General features: G+C 45.8%; 1 long non-coding RNA gene across 1 annotated transcript in view; it reads left to right on the forward strand.

Moving 5' to 3' along the window:
• Positions 1 to 13,051, forward strand: part of LOC137370111 (uncharacterized) — a 36,356-nt gene that overhangs the window by 10,589 nt on the left and 12,716 nt on the right. Inside the window, exon 2 of the long non-coding RNA XR_010975081.1 lies at positions 4,992 to 5,207. This is a non-coding gene — a long non-coding RNA (uncharacterized lncRNA). The remainder of the gene's footprint in view (positions 1 to 4,991; positions 5,208 to 13,051) is intronic.

Raw genomic sequence — 13,051 nt, forward strand, 5'->3', positions numbered from 1 at the left:
TGGGCAGGAGTTCACTGATGTGTTTTGTTCTGGACTAAGGCTCCTTTGTGTTTGGAGAGTCACTCTTCATTCTAGATTGGAGTTCACTGGTATCTCCGCATTCTGGACTGGAGCTTATAAATGAGTTAGATAAAGAGACCGAAAGTAATGCATCCAAGTTTGCTGACGATACAAAGACATGAGGTGGACACAGAGGTATGGACAGATTAAGCGAGTGGGCAACAAGATGACAGATGAAGTATAATGTGGGGGAGTGTGAGATTGTTCACCTTGGTAATAAGAATAGAAAAGCAGAATATTTTTTAAAAGGCATGAAACTTTTAAATGTTGATGTTCAGAGAGACTTGGGTGTACTCATACAAGGAACACAGGAAGTTAACATGCTGCTACAAGCAATTAGGAAGGCAAATTGCATGTTGGCCTTTTTGACTTTTCTCTGTCGTGAAGTCTGATAATCCTGGGCTTTTAGCCCTGGAAGTAATTTTTTGTGTAGGATGGGAAGTTGCGTTCTAAGCTTCCTTCCCATTAACAGTTCTGATGGTGCTAATCCATATAGCATGGAGTAGATCTGTAGTTCAGGAGTTCTGTTTGAAACTCTTAATTTTTTGTGAAATGTTTTTTGATAGTTTTGACCTCTTTTTCAGCTTCACATTAGATTGAAGATATCTAGGAAAAATTGTAAAATGTACAAATACGCAGTTTTCCGCAATGTGAGTAAAGGAGTCATTTGCAAATTGTGAACCATTATCAGAAACAACCTGGTCAGGAATGCCATGTGTTGCAAAGATCTCCGTTAAAGCTCGAATGACTGTCTCAATCGTCGTCGTATACCAACATTTGAATTCGATCCACCTAGAAAAATAATAATGACAATTAGGTAGGATTTCCCATTAAACATGAATAGATTAATCCCCAGACGTTCCGACAGTCTGGTTGGAAATTGGGTCGAGATAAGTGGTTGCCTCTGGTCTGGTCTGTGCACTGCAAATACCTGACAATTAGAAACCATTTCTCCTATATCTCTCGATATTCCCGGCCACCACATGGACGACTGAGCCTGTACCCGTCATTTCGTGATATCCTTGTGGCTCTGGTGTATTTTCTCCCAAGATATCTGCTCAGAGTGAGACTGGAATGACCAGCCTCTCATCATATGCCAGCAAATCATTCACAATATTAAAGGTGCTTTCTGTGTTCATAGAAGATTTTCATCGCCGTACCACTGGGACACTGCTGTGGCCGACCTTGCACGCAAATTGGTGGATATAGACAGATTCCTCATCTTGCGTCTGAGCATGATGAATTTTTTGGAGCTTTTTTTGAGCTTGCTGGCCATTGTGATGCAGTGAACGGAGAATATGACTCAATCTCATAACATCCTGTTGTGTAGGATGGTCAACAGTAGCTCTGGACAATCCATCTGCTGTCATTTGCAGCTTGCCCTGTACATATACCATTTCATACTGTGAATCTTATGAGCCTCAACAGGAAACTCTGGATTCTCAGAGGCATTCTAGTGAGTTCCTTTTCATCAAATAAGGAAACTAGGGGTATATGGTCTGTCTCTATGCCAACCTTTAAGCCGATGATATAATCAGAGAACGTTTCACAATACCATGTGACTGTGAGAGCTTCTTTCTCTTGGACGGCGTACCTCATCTCAGACAATGCTCAAGACGAATAAACTGGTTTGTGACATCCATCTGGCTGTTGTTAAAAAAGGGCTGCCCCTAACCCTGCAGATGACGTGTCTTCTGTAACTGTGGTCAGTAGTGAGAGGTTATAATGCATTAAGATGTCTGGCGAAATTAGCATTTCCTTGATCCTTTGAAATACCTGCTCCTGATATGTATTCCAACACCATACATGAGCTTTCCTTAGTAGTTACCTTAAAAGGGTTCAGTAACTTGCACTAGATTGGGAAGAAATTTTGCCAATTGATAAACCATTCCAATGAATCGTTGAAGATCTTGGACAGAAGTAGGGAATTGGGAATTCACTAATGGCTCTCGTCTTTTGTAGGTCTGCCCTTGCGACTAACAGTGTGCCCTAGACAATGAATAGACAGGCCCTCTCCTTGTAGATGATTCAAAACCGCTCTCTCAGTCCGTGGTGAATCTTCGAAGAACATGACGCAATATATCGTCCATATGACATATTACTCCTTTAAGGCCCTGTAAAATGTTTGGCAGGAACCCTCACAACTGAAGAAGTATTTAGATGAGCACTTGAAACACCATAGCATACAAGGCTACGGGCCAAGTGCTGGAAAACGGCATTAGAATAGTTAGGTGCTTGATGGCCAGCACAGACACGATGGGCTGAAGGGCCTGTTTCTGTGCTGTATAACTCTATGACATAGTTCTTTTCAATATTTCGGGTGCTGATGTTATACCGAATGGTAAATGATTAAAACAAAATCTTGCAAACTGAGTGATGAAGGTTGGCCGTAACCTTGACTTCCCGTCCAAAGGGACTTGGCAAAAGCCACTATTCGCATCCAGATTTGTGAACATGTTACTTTTGGATAACTTTGCCAAGCTTTTGTCTGAGGACATCGGATGAAGTTCACTTGCCACAGCCTTATTAAGTTAAGTCTACACAAATGTGAAGAGTACCATTAGGTTTAGGAACTGGGACCATTCCAGAAAACCACTCTGGAGCCTTAGTGACAGGAAAAAAGACTCCCATCCTGGTCATCTCTTCTAGCTGAAGTTGGACTTGCTTCATTAGTGTGCGTGGTATCTTCCTAGGTGTGAAAAGACATACTGGTTCAGCATCTTTTCGCCAAGTAAAACTATATTCGATGTTAAGTCTTCTTAAACCAGTAAATAATTTCGGAAAGTCTTTTTGGAAGTGACTCCTGGATTTATGCTGCTTAATTTCTTCCACTTTCCTGATAAGATGAAGGTGTATACAAGCTCTTCTACTTAAAAGAGAAATTTCTTGATTCTGTAGAACATGCAGTGTTTCCAGTATCTGCTTTCCCTTGTCCTGGAGTGTTCCCTTAACTTTCAGTCCAATCTGTCATGGACCATGTAACTGAGTTTCTGTTGGTTGCAAGCGATGCATTGATAACCATGGTCTGTTGTCTGATAAAATGGTAACGCTTGCTCCAGTGTCTAGTTTAAAGTTGGTGATATGCCCATTGATATATGTATCTGCAGTCCAAAATGCATGATTAGGGTCATTGATCTCACAAAGGAAGTTTTCCAATTTCTGTTCTGTTGGAGATTGTTCAACTTCATTTATAGCTCTATGCATGAAGACTTTTCCTTTAGAACCCATGAAAGTAGAAGATCTTACTTTGGCACATCTTCCCAAAATGGCCAACTTTCTGGCAGTGAAAGCATTGTGCTTCATTTGCAGGACATGGTTTGCGCCTGTGGTTTTGGCGCCACAGTGCTGGCAGGGTTTCACGGTGTCTTGCACTTTACTTTCCAAGGGTATCTCCTTTTCTGGTGTTTCTTTTACAGTCCTGTGCTTAAGGGACTGTATGGTCATTGGAGGTTTTCTGAACCAAGGATTTTCTCCTCTCAGGATTGCCATCGCTGGGGAAGAGGACCTCCTGCCCTGCCCGCACAGCCTGGAGAGGTGTGAGCAGGGAGGCATCACTGAACCGTGGGGCAACCCTGGAGCACCCCTTTGCCATCTTCAGTATTTGGGCTTGTGTAAAAACTGAATAGATTTTTCAGAAGCACAAAACTTCAGTGACTTCTCTCTTCAGCTTCCTTCTGAGGCTTCAAAACAGTAATGCTGTACTGGCTGCCCTTTAAATAGGGCCTCAGCACCTGATGCTCAACTGACCCAACACCAGGAAATCCTGCCCCCGCTATGCCATTTTGGGGGGCGGGGCGCGTCTATTATAATAAGCCACCGCGCTGAATTTCGCTGCAGCTCCACGATGGGCAGTTCGCCCATTTTTTAAAACCGTCCATGGTTCAAAAGGTGGATAAATTAAGTTGTGCTTACAGATCAGCCACGATCTAATTAAATTGGTATAGGCTGAAAATGCTGCATGACCTATGTTTCCTTGGCTTATGGACTAATGTTCCTTCTTACAGATTTTGGTGTACCTCCAAGTCCACTTTATGGGCTGAATTTACTGAGCATGCCGCGGGTCCCAGCAATGGACCCAGAAATGGGCACTGCTCCAGTTTGTCGAGCGGGCGGCTGCCCCTCCGCAGTCATGCGGCAGGTAGCCATTTTCCATAATGGAGGTGTAGGGCCCACCCCTTCACATGGTAGGAGGCAAGCTGCTGAATACACGTCAAATGATGCCGGAGCAGGTGCTGGTGCCATATTTAAAACCTGCCAGCCCTGCTTGAATAGCTTCCTTGCATTCATTTGCTGCTAGCTGCTCAAAACGGTGACCCATTTTGCATGGGCGCCGGAACCCCCCGCCACAACCACGCGAGACGGACCCTGCAGGATGGCAGAGCCAAGACACAGGGTGGCCCCACGGTTTAGTGATGCCTCATGCCTCACTCCATATTCTCTAGGCCGCAAGGGAAAGGGGTCAGGTCCTCTTCCCCAGTGATGGCAAGAAGCGGTACTCCCACCTGGCCAAGCAGGACTAGATGGAGATAGCTGAAGAGGCTAGCAGCATTGGGGGTCCCCCCCCACCCCCAGATATGAGTGCAGTGCCACACGAGGGTCAATGACCTCCTTTGTTCCCCCAAGGTGAGTGCTCCACACCCCTCTCCTTTTCAGTGATTGCAACTGGCTATGCAGGAGGAAGTGGGTCATGGGGACGGTGGCAGAGGGGGTTAAGCACCACCTCATCCTGAAAGATGCATCGTTGAATCTCGGCCACAGGACATCTTTCACACCTCACCTGCCACCCACCTACCTCTGTCAACTCCTGAGAGAAAAGGACAGGAACAGGGGTTATATGTGAAAACCTAGTAGGGGACGAGGGGCTGATGCTAGCAGAACTGTCATGTTGATGTCTTTGTGAAGTATGACTATCTCCATCTTTCCTTTTGCAGGATAAGAGGGCCCATGTCAGGATGAAGACAGCCCGATCAGGCCAAGACATAACGGATCTTCGCCCTCTCACCACAGCCGAGGAAAAAGTGTCAGAATTGGTAGGGACACAGGGCGGCCTCATCATATCCGATGGCGAGATTGGAGTCTCCATGCAAGAGAGTGAGGATTGGCTTCCATCGACATAGAGTTCACTTCTGGAGCCCACATCATGTATGGTTGGTATGACGAGATCTGCACAGCCTAACCCACACATTTTGGTTCTCTCATACAGGTCAGTGTCCGCAAGAGACTCAACCAGAAGGGTTTTACACGTCCACCTCTGAGGAGGAGGAGCACTCAGAGGATGCACCCTCTTATGATTTTCCACCAGTGCAGATATTTTGAGGTTCGGCTGTAGAATCAGGATCACAAGGTGGCAAGAGTATGGCACACGCGCCCAGGCAGCTGGCTGAGGCTGAGACAGGCGAGTCCTTTGGACAGTCATAGAACTATGGGTGGCCGGGCTCATGCTGAACCCAGGCTGATGACTAGCCTCTGGTGTCAACTGTACAGGGCATGCCCGAGTTGCAGAGAGCGAAGGCAACATCTGTTGGAGATGCTCGAGGCAATGCGCAGCCACGACTGCACAATGGAGAAGTCCATTCATGCCTTGAGTGCTGCCGTGTACTAGGCATGTGAGTGCATGGCTTCCTCCATCGAGAGGTTAGCAACCCTCATGGAGAGCCAGATCCCACAGACCCTGCACACCATCGCCTTAACCATGAGCTCAACGCAGCAATGGCAAGGTGAAAGAAGGACAAGGTGCAAGGGGTTTTGTCCAGCTATTTGTCCTTCTCTGCTGAGCAGCAAGTGTCAAGTGAGCCTTGAAAGGGAGGAGGAAAGGCTGGCCTGCGCAGCTGGGGGCATCCGTCAGGGTGCTCTAGGTATGGAAAGCGTCTGTTCAGTGGAGCTTTGATGGCCACATGTGCACAATCTATCACACCTTGCGCGTGGGGAAATCCAGCAACAGCCATGAATCCAATGGCCCTCTTGGCCTGACGGTCAGGGTCGGTCTGGTAGCACTCATCGTCGCCAGCCCTCTTGAAGAGGGCATTGGTCACCTCCTTAATTCAGCAGTGGGCTGCTTCCTGTGAGACCCCACACATGTCCCCAGTGGATCCTTGGAATGATCCAAACGCATAAAAGTTTAGTGCTACTGTGATCGTCAGGGCCACTGGCATAGAGTGATTCCCAAATCCCCTAGGGTCACAACTTGTCCTACAGCAGGGCTTATAAGTCAGTGATGGACTCGCTGGAGAGCTGCAGTCTTCGCTGACACTGCCACTCGAACATTTGGAAGTAGCTGATTCGTCCAGTCCACTCTGACACAGATGGCCCCTTCGTGGCATGGCTGGCTGCTGCTGCTCTTGTCATGGAGATTCATGGGCAGATGCAGCTGCCTGTTGGCCCTCCCTCCATCACAGGTGCTGCTTCATGCCATAGGGATCCATCCAAGTTGACCCTTGGGCCTGCAGAGCGCTGTCGATTCAGAGATGATCCTGCCCTGACAACTGAACTTTTGCTACTTCTCCTTGCAGAATCTTTGATGGTCGTCAGTGCTTACCATTGCTAATAGCCAACCCTCTCATCTAGCAGTATTAGCAACCACACATCTCACCTAGAAGTTTGTTCACCCGCTATAGCCACCCAAACTCAAGCACCATCCCTTGCAAAGCACCCAAGACCTCAATCCCCCCTGCACCTTGTAGATCCCCGAGACCCTGACCCCCCCCCCCCCCACCCCTGCAGAGCGCACAGCACTGGAGTCTGGAAATGGTCTCCGCATCCCCTCTTTCCCTATGCTGTACTGTTCATGACTGCCTACCTGTTGCAGCACTGAAGCCTCACCTCAGTGCTGCCAGCTTTCAAAGGTCGTGAACCAGAAGGCACGCGAGTGCTGTCCACCATCCACTTAATCGTGACAAATTAGATGCAATTGCATTGAAATGAACTGCTCAGCAATATAAAATACATTCCTGTTGAGTCGGGGCGGCAATTCCACTTTGGTGCTTTCCTGCCGTTGACTAAATCCAGAACAGACATCACAACGCCTGATTTCCAGGCAGCACTTCCGAAGCAATTCTCCATCTCCTCACGCCACCATTCCCACTTCAGACGGCAGCACAAAATTCAGCCGTATTTGTGCAGGAATTTCTGCTGCTGTTTCAAAACAGTTATACTCTTAATACAATTACTGTCATCCGTAGATGGATAGCAGCATGTTTATCACAATGATCAGTGGTGGTGAAGTCAAAGTAGCAAGACATTGCAGAGCTAGAGAGGACAAAGGCATAAAATAAACAGACCATGTCTATCGGGCTTATTTCCAGGATTGAGTCGGCAGTTTTATGAGCGATTGGTCGTTTCAGTCACTGTGTGGAATAGCCTGTGGTTCACTAAGATTGAGAGTTTTTTTCTCAACCTTTTATAGAGAGAAATTTTTTTAACGATTGCCAGCCAAACTCTGGAAACGCAAAGTTCAAGGTTCAGCTCAGCTATTATTGATTTCAATGAAAGCCAATTTGAACACTGTCGGTATTCCAACCCAACAATTGCACCGGTTTCCATAGAGATGGCTTCATCCTTACTTCAGGCACCATAAAATTCTTGTCTATAAATATCCAGCAAATATGCTCCCAACATCTATCCATAATTCAGACAGCAAAGTGAGATATTTTATATTCCCCCAGACCCACTCCAACATACGCCTATATTTTGTATTTCGTGCATTTCGAGGAATGTTTTGAGGTGTTATAGTTCCTCATGCCAATCACATGTTTTCATTGTCCTGCCAATGCATGGTTTGGTCTGCCATGGGTTATACGTCATTTTCACACATACTGATGTGGAATTTTTTTTTTCAGCATTTATTTATTCTTTGAGGGATCTTTTAGCTTCTCACTGTTTGGCAAGGGTAATGGCTATGTGGCATAAAATTCACAAGAAATTAAGGTGTGACATAAAGAAAGATGCAAGTCATTTACACCGTAATATCCTGGAGCTTCTGTGCTACAATAATGGTGTACTGTAAATGCACCATTGCAATGGCACAAGTTTTCAGGAAATTCACTGCCCTTATCTTACTAAGTGGTGGCACAGTTATAACCTTCTGCTAATTTGTGATTTGCAAATATGTGCATCTGTCACTTTTAATCACCAAATTAAACAACTTAGTCAGAAGTTCTGAAAGTGCCAATGCACCAAAACATTCATTTGATTTCAGATGTTGCGGGGTGGGCATAAAGTTTTGTCCTCAACCTAAAACATTAACTTTCTCTTTACACAGATGCTGCCTGACCTGTTGATTATTTCCAATATTTTCTGTTCTTATTTCAGGTTTCCAGCATCCACAGTATTTTGCTTTTGTTTTAAGGGAATAGATCAAAAGATGGTATAAAATTTAGTTTAAGTGAAATCCACAACTTGGTGGCTGAAAAGAAAAACACAAAAGGGTCAATTTTCACACCTGCCACCTCACATTAATGGGCTGGGAAAGCAGTCCCCACAGCTCCAACGATCTCCCCAGAGGGGATTTCCCTCTGACCCTCAGCCTCCTAAATCTTTCTTTTAAAAAAATACCTGTGGGAGGCTTGAGGTCGCCTGCCTGCCTCAGCAGCAACCACCCCTCCCATTGATGCTGCTGAGGCTTCAGAGCTGCCAGCCCTTTGGCAGCAGGAGTCTGCCCAATCAAATACCCTGTTATTCACTTCTTCATATGTTTATTTAGTTTCCTCTTAAATGCATCTACATTATTTACCTCAACGACTCATAGTGAGTTCCACATTCTTACCGCTATCTAGATTATGAAATTTCTTCTGAATTCCTTCATTGATTTTTCTGGATGAGTATCTTATGTTGATGGTCTCTAGTTTTGTTCTTTCCTGCAGTGGAAAAGCTCTGTATCCGCTCTGTCAAAACATTTCAGCATTTTAAAGACCTATATTAGATCACCCCTCAGCCTGCTCTTCTCAAGAGAAAAGAGACCCAACCTGTTCATCCTCTCCTGATAGGAATACCCCTACATTTCTGGTATCTTCTTTGTAAATCTTTATCGCATTTTATAATAGAATGACCAAAATTGCACATTATGAGGCCCCCGGTGATGGGCTCGGAGGCGGCGGGCCCATAGAATTGCAATTGCGATGGTGGGGGGGGCGGGCACAGAGGGCCCGTCGCCTTCCCATCGCACCACAATTAAATTAGGGGTGGGATAGGCTGATGACGGCTATCTCACTCAGAGGCCAATTCAGGCCGTTAAGAGGCTTACGATCAGCCACTTAAGGGCATCTTTACCCCAACACTGGCATTAGGCCAGCAGCAGGGAAGGGCCTCCACCACACGGGGAGGTCACCCAGTTAAACGAGGCAACCTCCCTGCAGGTTTGGGGGAGTGGGGCCCCTCCTTCATGGGCGATCAGTGGCTGGTGGAGGGCCCCCGTTGGAAAAGTACCCACCTCCTGAATTCGCTGCCCCCTGCCCCCCACTCAATACCCAGCCTCCCTCCCCCAATCACCGGGGCCTGCCGGACTGGCCCCGATGACCCTGCCTCACTTACCACTAGTCTGGGTCTCCACTGCTGGGCCTGCTCCCAGGCCTCCGACAGTACAGGCAGTGGCCACCGCACTCGATGGCACTGCCAATACTACTGAGCTGCCAGCCCTTTGATTGGCTGGCAGCTCTTGGAGGCAGGATCCCCGTCTTTAAAGGGATGGGGATCTCGGCGTCAGGCAATTAATTGCCTGGGCACCGTTAAATAGAGCCAGGGGTCCCGAATGGTCGAGGCAGGTTTCCCACCACCTTTTCAGCCCAATGCCCGGAATCCTGCTGGCTCCACTAAATCTGGCCCAATATTCCAAGTGTGGTCAAACCAAGGTTTGATACAAGTTTAGCATGAAACTTATCTACTTTTCAATTTTATCCCTTTAGAAATAAACCCTAGTACTTGGTACTCTTACAGCCTTATTAACCAGCATCACTACTTTTACTGATTTGTGCAATTGTACTCCCACATCCCTTTGTTCTTGTACCCCATTTAGATTGTTATTTTCCAAGTAATGTGTGACCGTCTAATTTTTCTTGCCAGAACACAATACTTATCAGTGTTGAAATTCATCCTGCAAGTTTGTTAATGTCATCATATAATTCATTGCAGGCCTCCCCAGTATTGACTATCCCCCTAATTTGGGGTCATCCTCAAATTTAAAAATTGTGATTTTGATTCTGAAGTCTAAATCATTAATATCAATGGAGACCAACAGTGGTCCCAGCACTAATCCTTGTTGGAACCCACTTTCCACCTTCTGCCACTCTGAATAGCTAACCTTTATCTGAAATCGCTGCTTTTTGTCTTTCAGCCATCTAGCTATCCATTCTGCTCCTTGTCCATTGACTTTTCATGCTTCGACCTTAATTAATTTATTGTATGACACGTTATCAAACATGTTTTGGAAATCTAGATAAATTACATCTACTGCATTACCCTTGTCAACTCTCTTTGCTACCTCTTCAAAGAACTCAATGAGGTTGGTGAAGCAAAACTTTCACTTTTGCAATCTCTGCTGACATTTCATGATTGTATTTTTGGTTTCTGTTCTTGTATACCAAGTTCTTAACTTATACACCAAGCCATAGCAATGCAGTCCATGAAACCCCAGGTAACTCCAACACTGTGGTAACTTATAACTGCCCACAATCCCTTCTAATTTGTAAATTACCTCTATAAATTGAACTACCTTCTTTCCAGCCGAAGTCATCATGTTCTCTATAGCAACTCCATATCATTTGCTCCATAGGACAATGACTCTTTGCAAAAAAAAAAACTTCATGGTATCTAACTGTTTGGCTATAGATTTTATATGCATGCCCTACCATTTCTATCCATTCCAAAATATCCAATTGAACTGCATCCAATCCCTTAAATTTTAAAAACCTTGTTGATATCTCCTCCGAGCATGCATTTTGATAAAGAGCCCTTAAAACTTATAGGCTTTAGACTACTTATTGTTCTGGTCATCCTGTCTGCTCCTTCTCAAGAGCCTCTATATAATTTGCTGTTTGGTGGGGGCGGGGGGGGATGCAAAACTGGACACAATACTTAAAATGAAATGCCCCATGTGTATGCACAATATACGTTTTGTACACAATGGTCCGAGGAGTAGATGGGAAAAAAAGACTTGTATTCATGTACTTCTTCCACAATCTCAGGATGTCCCAAAGTGTTTTACAACCAATTAAGTACTTTTGAAGTGTAATGTTGGAATGCAAGAAACACAGAGGTCAATTTGCAATCACAAATACCACAAATAGCAGTGAAATAAACACTGGACAATCTATTCAAGGTGTTGGTTGAGGGTTAAGTGTTTGCTTGGACACCAGAAGGATTCTTCTGCTCTTTTTCAAATTGTGCTGAGACTTTATTCAAAAGTCAGCACCTCCAACAATACAGCAATCCACTTAAATGTCAGCCTGGATTATGTGCTTAAGTCTCTATACATCTGATCTCCTGACTCAGATACAGAAATGCAACCCCCAAACCAACGCTGAAACCTCAACATACAATCTTAAACCAAATAGCCATCTTGTACTGCTTGTGCACTTTTAATAAGTTTTACCCAATATTATGCCAAAGCTTTCTTGATCCTTTACCTATAATGGGTACCCCTTCATGATTACAAACATGCCTGGAGTTCACCAGCCCCAAGTGAATACACTGCACTGGTCCACATTTAAGGACATCATCCACACATTCCTGAAATAGGAGCTAGGTAAATAACTATCAATAGAAAGCAAGTTCTCAAATAGCCGTAGATGGAGTGAGTGTCCAAGCTATGGTCTGGGGCCATATCTGGCCCATGCGCCCCAGCATTCTAGCCCACACAACTCAGCTCTTTCTGCACTTTGATTCTTCACTTGTTGGTTTGTTCTATTTGAATTGTTTGGAAAGAGAGGGTTGGAAAGGGCTGTGCTTAAGTTCTTAAAAGTCAATGGATAAACTCTCAATGAAAACATTTATATATATTCATATTCAGAGCTTCAGGTAGAAACATACTAAGAATATGAATTTAAACTTGACATGTGACCCTCAACATCACATATGACTCACATCAGTGGCCAAAGACAAGAAGCTTGACACAGCAAAGAGAATCAACCAATGACCCACTTTTGCACCACCTAGTGGCAGTTGCATGGTAAAAGCCAATGGTCAAATGAACTAATCTGTGTTCCAGGGAAATGGTGGGCTGAATTTTCCCGTGGGCTGCAGGACCCCGACACCAAGTAGGAATTCTGAGCCCATACATGCGGTAGGGGGACCGGCACAGGGATATTCCCGGATGTGGCCTTCTAATTGGCTGCCTTCGAACTCACTGTCCGATTTAGGACAATCAAATGGCCAGCAGCTCTGGAGCCTTGGCAGCCCCACTGGGAGAGGTGGGCGCTGCTGAGTCAAGTAGGAGTAAAATTGCAGACTAGCTCCTTGGATCAAAGGGGAAACCCCTCAGATGGCTCTTGGGGCGGGGGACGAGGGAGGACCGTTCCTGGAGGTGACCCCCGCGGTTGAGCGATGGAGTTCTGGCTCCATTGGCCCTCCCCCCAACACCCCAACTGTCAAAGGGAGGCTATCTCCATTAATCTGGAGGACTCCACACATGGCCAGCAGTGGGGGGGGGGGGGGGCGGCAGAATGCTGGCGAGCTGGTAATATCACCCCTAATAGGGGCCTATATGATCTCAATTAGTTGCCCACCTCCATTTAGTGGGCAATGATCTGAACGCCAGCCCGCTACTGGGAAACTTCTCGGGTGGCGAGAATGCATCGGGGAGCTGTCCTGACATGGCTCCCCGCTATTTTCCCGGTTGGCCACCCTCCAAGCCTGCCACCCCAGAGCCGGGAAAATTCTGCCAGTATCTCACACTGCTGCCCACAGAACACCTGTCATGAAGGTGTAAGGTATATACACTTCATACAACTCTCACTTAATGTAAGAAGCACAATTATAACCAAAAGGTCTGGCGTCATTAAGG

The sequence above is a fragment of the Heterodontus francisci genome, chromosome 5, assembly GCF_036365525.1.
Source record: "Heterodontus francisci isolate sHetFra1 chromosome 5, sHetFra1.hap1, whole genome shotgun sequence".
Classification (NCBI taxonomy): Eukaryota; Metazoa; Chordata; class Chondrichthyes; order Heterodontiformes; family Heterodontidae; genus Heterodontus; species Heterodontus francisci.